At 41.4% G+C, this 7,135-nt stretch overlaps 1 long non-coding RNA gene across 1 annotated transcript; it reads right to left on the bottom strand.

Moving 5' to 3' along the window:
- Positions 1 to 818: 818 nt before the first annotated feature.
- On the bottom strand, positions 819 to 5,455 carry LOC112846614 (uncharacterized). Its single transcript, XR_003219666.1, has 2 exons — positions 4,735 to 5,455; positions 819 to 2,926 (listed from the first exon to the last, which is right to left on the bottom strand). It is a non-coding gene; the product is annotated as an uncharacterized LOC112846614 (long non-coding RNA).
- Between the last annotated feature and the right edge of the window lie 1,680 nt (positions 5,456 to 7,135).

Below are 7,135 nucleotides of genomic sequence, written 5' to 3' on the forward strand. Positions count from 1 at the left end.
ATTTACATCAAGGACAATGGTTACCAAAAACAGAGTACTGTACCGTTATTAAATTAAATAAGGCAGATGATCAATAGTGGGTCAACGACCCTCTTAAAGGACGCTGCCAATAGGGTTTAAATCTGGGACTCTCCACCAATTGGTCTTAGAACTGTAGAAGCTTCTTGCTTTAGAGGTGAAACATCTTCAAGAAACGTAAAGAAGTCCAGAGGCTTTTCTTTCCAAGCTGCTTAGACTGTGGTTTGAACCTAACCAAGTAGGTTTACTCCCTAAATCTAGCCAAGCACTTTTAGTGCCTAAACTTATGTCCAAGAAGCTTTTTTGAATAAACTGCATCTATAGAAGCAGTTAAAGTAGACGTGAAATACATGTAGGCTTATTTACACCATGGAGCCCTACTCCCATACATTTAAATCTGTCTGTGAAGCTGGATTTAAGAAATAACTAATTAAAGTTACAGTTTTTACAACATGTTCAGCGCCATCTTATGCCAGTACAGAATGTTACGTCACTGGGTTGGTTGATTGGTTGAAGCTAATAGGCTTACATTAGTTTATGTTAGCTAGCTAGTAACAGAACTCCTAACTTCATGGAAACAAGGACACTAAAACCAAAAAGCAGGCTAAGGGATCACTTTTGTACTGCCACTGGCTGCAGCAATGAACTTTATGTAAAAAAAAATTAAGGCTACAAAGTCCACTTTCATGCTTTGCGTCTATAGCAGTAAGTGGTTCTTTACTGTGGCTAGTGTTGGGTCTAAACTCAGACCCCGCTGTATCCAGGACTTATTCCCATGAAAGAAAAACAAGGCAACAGTGTTCGATCGATTACTTGCGCAAGGGAGGCCTTTGGTCAAGAACCAGCTCTTGGAGCTCACGCTCCTAACCTGTCTCCAGCCCAAAGTCCTTCAAAGAGCAGCTTCCCTCGCAGCTATTTATTGACAAACTGTTACAGTTCACACAATAGTTTACAACACGTACCTCCCCTCTTAACCCTCCTTGGTTACAAAGACGAGGCACTGTATGTATATGTGTGTGTGTGTGTGTGTTATGCGAGAATGTGTGTGTGCGTGTGTGCGCGCGTGCGTGTGTGTGTGTGCGTGCGTGCGTGCGTGCGTGCGTGTGACCTCCTGCTGGGCAGGAAGCTTACATCAAAAAAGACCTTCACTAAGATGTTGTCTGTAATAAAACATTACAGCCCCTCACCCAGAACCTCGAGAATCTGGGGATGGGAGGAAAGAAAGAATTCCTTTCACAGAGTTAAAACAATGGACAAATGGTAAACATAAAAATGACAAATGTTTAACTATTCACTCTAACATTTTCCCTCCTGTTTTGTTATTTTTATGTTCCAAATTATTCCTATGTAGTATATTCTCAGCCATGCACCTCTTGCTTAACATTTTCAGTGCAGGCGTCATTCATACACAGGCTTCTGTCATGTCATTCATTTCAGTCATTTCATATTGTTGTAAAAGTACATAATTAACAAATGTATTAGAAATCATCTTAGTTCGCATTGATCTTATACACGGTAAAATGCATCCTATACATAAGCAAATCAGTGTCAACAGTCCAAAAACAGGAGTTAATATTTTCAAAAGAAGATGCCACCAAGGACCAGACATTCACCAAGCTATCCAGCCCCGTGGTGCATCTACTCCTGTCGTGCGATTCATTATGTATTCCTGCAAATAAACAACTGAATGTCACAGTCAAACAAGAATAATCAACATACTCAAAAATCATGTCACTACAATACAACTGTATACAGACATAGACATTCAAACACATCAGTTGACTTATTGTTTGTCCATGTGGCTCTCAGCTAACTTCAAAGCTGTAGCCTGGTCAACACCCTTCTTTATGACTCCTATCAACCCCCCAAATCTTCTCACCGTAGGCATCCTGTGGGGGTTAGAGTCAACTGGTGAATTTCCCGCGTTTACAACTCTTCTCCTGTCCTGTTGTCACCACAGGAAAAGCTTTGTAAAGGAAATTGGATCAAGGTGTTTTGATCTTCTTGGCTCACAACCTCAACCAGCTTAGAAGTGTTCATGATGCAAATGTAGACAAAAGGCTTCTCTGTTTGCATCCTTCTTGCAGAGGACACAAAGAATAGGTGACGTTGCACAAATTCCATGATAAATCTCCAACTTGGACTAAACCATTGCCCTTCATACACATAGGCAACTGGCCTGTTTCCAGTTCATTTAGCTGTTCAATGTCCTGCAGCGAGTCAGACACTTGGAGTCGGACTAGCAGGTCTGTCGTACCAGAGCAGTTCACCTTCCCAGCTACTGGTGAATCAACCGTCCATTCAGGTTCAGGAGTTGAAAAGTTGGCAGTGTTCCAAGTACGTTTACTCCTGGATGTGTTGCTACGGCAACCAAACAAACTGTCTCGCTCTCAGTGATGCTATATGGCCACAGTCCAGAAGAATGTGTAACCAGTGGCATCACAAGCATAACCATTGGTCTCGTTCTTTATGTGAGCAGTTGCGTTCACAAACTGCCACCAGTAGTTGTTGAAAACCCCATGCGAGTACTGGGTGTGATTTGCTCTGTCCCAGTGCGCTCCTGTCATCCCACTCTGGGTCCACAGGCACAAGAAGGCACACAGCACATTCCCAGCCATCTGATGAGTACCTGTGGCTCAGTTGGTTTCTTCACCGGATTGAGACGAGGGGCCCTGGATGCTTTCCCCCCGCTTTGTACCCGGTCTTCCTGCCACTTACCCCGAGCTGGCCTGGATGTGTGTCACCTTCTTGCAGTGCGCTTGATGTATCCAAGTAATCCTTTCAGCAATCTTCACTGCTGTGGTCGTCGTCAGCAGCATCCGATATGGACCTTCCCACCGTGGACTGGACCAGCACTTCCTCTCCATGGGCTTGTCAACATCCAATCTCCAGACTTCAGACTCTGCTCCTGTAGAGAACAGAATCATCTGGCAGATCATTTGTTCTCATGACTTCTTTATTTTTAAACATTTTAAGCATCTAATCTGCTAATATGCTCTCTCTTCTGCTTTTCTATCATCACTACAGAAGACTAGAACTCTAAATGCTCTAACATATATAATCTCAACGAGTCAGACCATTCTCTGTTGGAGTAATCCTCATGTACATTCATATACATCTTAACTAATTCTATACAGTTTAACCATGTCCTGCGTGTCTCTTCCTAAGTCTTAACTTTACTGTTCCATTAGTTCTCTCTATCAACCCTGCACTTTGTGGGTGATATAAACAATGATGTTTTTAGTGTTATCCCTAGATGTTGTGCCATTAATCTAATCACTTCATTTACAAAACGTGGACCATTATCACTATAAATGGTCTCGGGAATCCCTCGTTCCAAATGATATTCTTACATATTGCTTTGGCAACCGAAATGGCATCTGCTTCCCTAGTTGGGACGATTTCTACCCACTTTGAAAAAGAACACACTATCACTAAACAGTACTTATAGTTATTACAGTTGGACAGCTCTATTGTCCATGTGAATAACTTGAAATGGGTGACTGGGTCTAGGGAATTTCCCTCTCTTAGGTCTCAAATTACCCCGGGAATTATGCTTGCAACATATCATACATGACCTGCAAAAAGTTTTTTTAAGGGTATTTAATCTTAAAGTATAAACTACTCATTATCTCCCTCCTGTTGCGACATGGCAAAACCCATGGTGCAAAATAGCAGCAGTCTTATATAAATTCTAAGGCAGTATTGGTTTATCACACAGATAATAAACACCATCCTGCAAGCTCGCTCCTTCTGTAAGTCACAACTGTTTTCCTGCAGTAGGTGAGTGGCCCTGCATGTCTACCAGTGCATTCCGCATAATAGCCAACGTCTGCTGGCATTGCACTGCTAAAATGTTAACACCATGTTCTCCTAAAGTTGCCTCTTTCGCGATCTTATGTGCAAAAGCATTCTCTAATGCAAGTGGATCTTTCCCTCACATGTGTGCTACACATTTGCAAACGCCAATTCTACTGGGCAATAACTCTGCCTCCAGCAGATTTTGCAAGAGTTTGGCGTGTTCTACAGGTTTCCCTGTAGAGGCTGTCACACCTCGTCTCACCCACTGTACTACAAAGAAATGTAATGTAGCAAATGCATACTGGCTATCAGTGTATATTGACACTCTTCAGCATTACACACTTCCATTAAACCTACTATCTCTGCTACTCAAGCAAATATGAAACATGCTAGTTGTCCTGCACAGATAACTTTCTCACCATCTACTACAGTAAACCTGTTTTAGTCTGTCCCTCTACTGTTGTAAAACGCAAACCATCAACAAACCAAACCTTTCCCTCACCAAGTGGCACATCTATGAAGTCATCCCTCGGCTTAAACTCCTTCTCTACGTGGTCTCTACACTCATGAGGAGTGCCCTCTTCTTTCGTTGGCAAAAGGGTTTGACAGATTTAGAATTGTGCATCACTTTATGGTAATATGTGGTTGTGAGAGTAACAGTAACATTAAAGACAAGCGTTTTGTAGGTGACAGAAATGTAATTTTAGTCTGCAGTAGTAGACATCTACCTCGTGTGGAACTAACAATGTCAAAAGGTGAAATAAACTATTTCCTGAAACATTGTACAACTTAAGCTGCTGCACATACTGATCTCACGCATGGAGGCAAAGCACACGCAACTAGAGCTAATCTGTTAGGATAGTAAGTTACTGGCTTCACTTGTGGAAAAAGTGCTGTTAGTTATTTCACAGTCACCTGGCATTTGTGCTGTTCACAGAACCACAAGTCCATCGGTGGACCTCCTCTGCGCCGTCACTTTTTGGAGCTTGGCACGCTCCCTCAAGTTCTCATGGTTCAACGCTGCTGAAGATTTTAAAGGCAGAGCACGTCGTACACCTTAGTTGTCTTCCTCAACGTCAACGTTGAAACTATTTCATCTCATTTAAGATTTTGCTGTGCAGAGTTTCCTCATGACGATCTCCTGGAAGCCCAGTAGCACAGCTCTCTGTGCTGAAGGCGATCTCTGATCCTCCTGAAGACTCTCTCCTGGCCTCAGCTTCCATCTTGTGGACGATCCTCTCAGTCACTTCTCTCGTCATGGCATCTCACGACATCTGCAAATTAAAATGACACTCCTCTCGCCACATGGCTTCCTCTCTTGTGTCAACTCCCCAATGAGACATGTACAAGAATGTTGCACAGTCTCCCTAAAACAATCTCCAGGGTTTGTCCCTTGGAGCAGCTTCACTCCAAGCTGTAACCCTGTGTAAAAACATCAGTCAGCAATTAAATGTTTAGCTTGTTTAACTCTCAGCTCCACCTGGAGCCTATATCCTGGAAGACAAATCTGTTAAATCAAACTTCACATTTTCAACCGACTATAGATCATAAGACTAATAAAGTATTCAGCATAAAAGACAAATATCATGTGCAGGTTTTCTCCAGTCATTAAATCACTATTATTATTATCATAATTTGTCCCAAATCATGAATCATCCCAATTTATTCCACAATTTAATCGGTGACTTTCCTTAAGTTTGTCACTCCACTCATTTTTATCACTGTGAGCTCAATAGTGGCCAGCTAATGAGCCCCATATTCAACTATTCTGTAACCACTGCACATTTGTTCAATTGTCACTTGTCTGTCTGTGCTGAATTCTTTACAAACACTCTTAAAGAAAAACAAACATTAGCCAAACACACGGTTCATCCCGGTGGTCAGGCATCAGCCATCCAGATTCCAGAGATGCTGTAAAAAGAAGTAACACTGGTTTCAAACACAGTGTCACACTATATTCACTTCTCCCCTGTAACATTGATATTTTCTCCACAACACAGTGTAATTTAATCACCAACACACAGCCTGTAACCACAGTTTTCTTCACACAAAATCTCAGTAATCCTGTGGTAGAAAACATCATTAATTTGTGTCCTGCTATAAATCACATGATCGAATCACATGATTAACCATCTGCTGTAAAAAGGAATGTAAATGTTAGCGCTGCGCATTTGTATACACTCTTTCTCACAGTGATCTCTGTGAGCAACACAAAGTAATTAATAACACACCCATGGTGAATTCACAGACACAGAAAATTTTAAACTAAAAGGTTAAATTTGCAGAGTTCACATAGTCATGTGACCCAAATTTCCTCCTGTGGTCTCCTTCTGCTCCTGCAACAGACACACACAGAGATACATCCACACCTTTGTCAGGTGGGGGTTAACTTCACACAATGGTGTTAATTTAGTCAGTCTTGTCAGCTTTTGTCAGTCAGTTTTTCCCCGTTTTTATTTGCTGACAGTAGAAGCTCTCGTGACGCAATAAGTTTCTACTGCCAGCAATGACGTCAATTCAAAAAAGGAAAAGAAGAATTTTTGATCGGATTATCTCGCTTAATCCTTTTTTGGGGGGTAGGGACCTATTTTCTAATTGTCCCAAATAAGTGGCTTTCTCCCAAGCCCATTTTAATTTTTGGAGAAACTCACTTTTGCAACAGTTTTCTCGACGACGAGTCGTATAGCGCTTCTGTTCTAATCGTGCATCTCTGCTCAAACAGAGATCATCAACCGAAACTTTCAGTGCACCATGAAAGTAACAAAATAAAAAGAAATGAAAGAAAATAAAGGAAAGCAAAGGAAAGAAAGGCCTTGTTTAAGTCATGACACGTGTTCTTCATGCCAGGGGGATAAATCGTAACAACCCATTTGGCAGGCTCAACTTAGTAACAAAAGACAAATCAACAGCCAGTTTAACCTCAAACATTCATCCAATCAGCCACACACAACATACAGCATAACCCTGTTGTCTCATCACATAATAAGTTTCTTCTCATGTAACCAAATGTGTGCCATGTAAAACTTCTTCACACACCAGAAACTCACAATCAGCTCACTCATTTAAGACCCCTCATCAGCATTCTGTTTTCCTCTATAATGCAGTCATCTGTCCTACTAATAATATTCAGTCCACTAGTCTATGTATCACTTTCATCTTACTAGTGACTTGGACAAGATGACAAACAGAATCTCATGCTTAAGATGCTGTCTGGTCTTCATGAGTATCATTTATTGTGTATGCATGTAGGGTTAGTATGGTTGATGCATTTTCTGTATGTTTTTGTGTTCCTCTCTCATCACATTTTCATTATTCT

This window comes from Oreochromis niloticus, linkage group LG4 (assembly GCF_001858045.2).
Source record: "Oreochromis niloticus isolate F11D_XX linkage group LG4, O_niloticus_UMD_NMBU, whole genome shotgun sequence".
Taxonomy (NCBI): Eukaryota; Metazoa; Chordata; class Actinopteri; order Cichliformes; family Cichlidae; genus Oreochromis; species Oreochromis niloticus.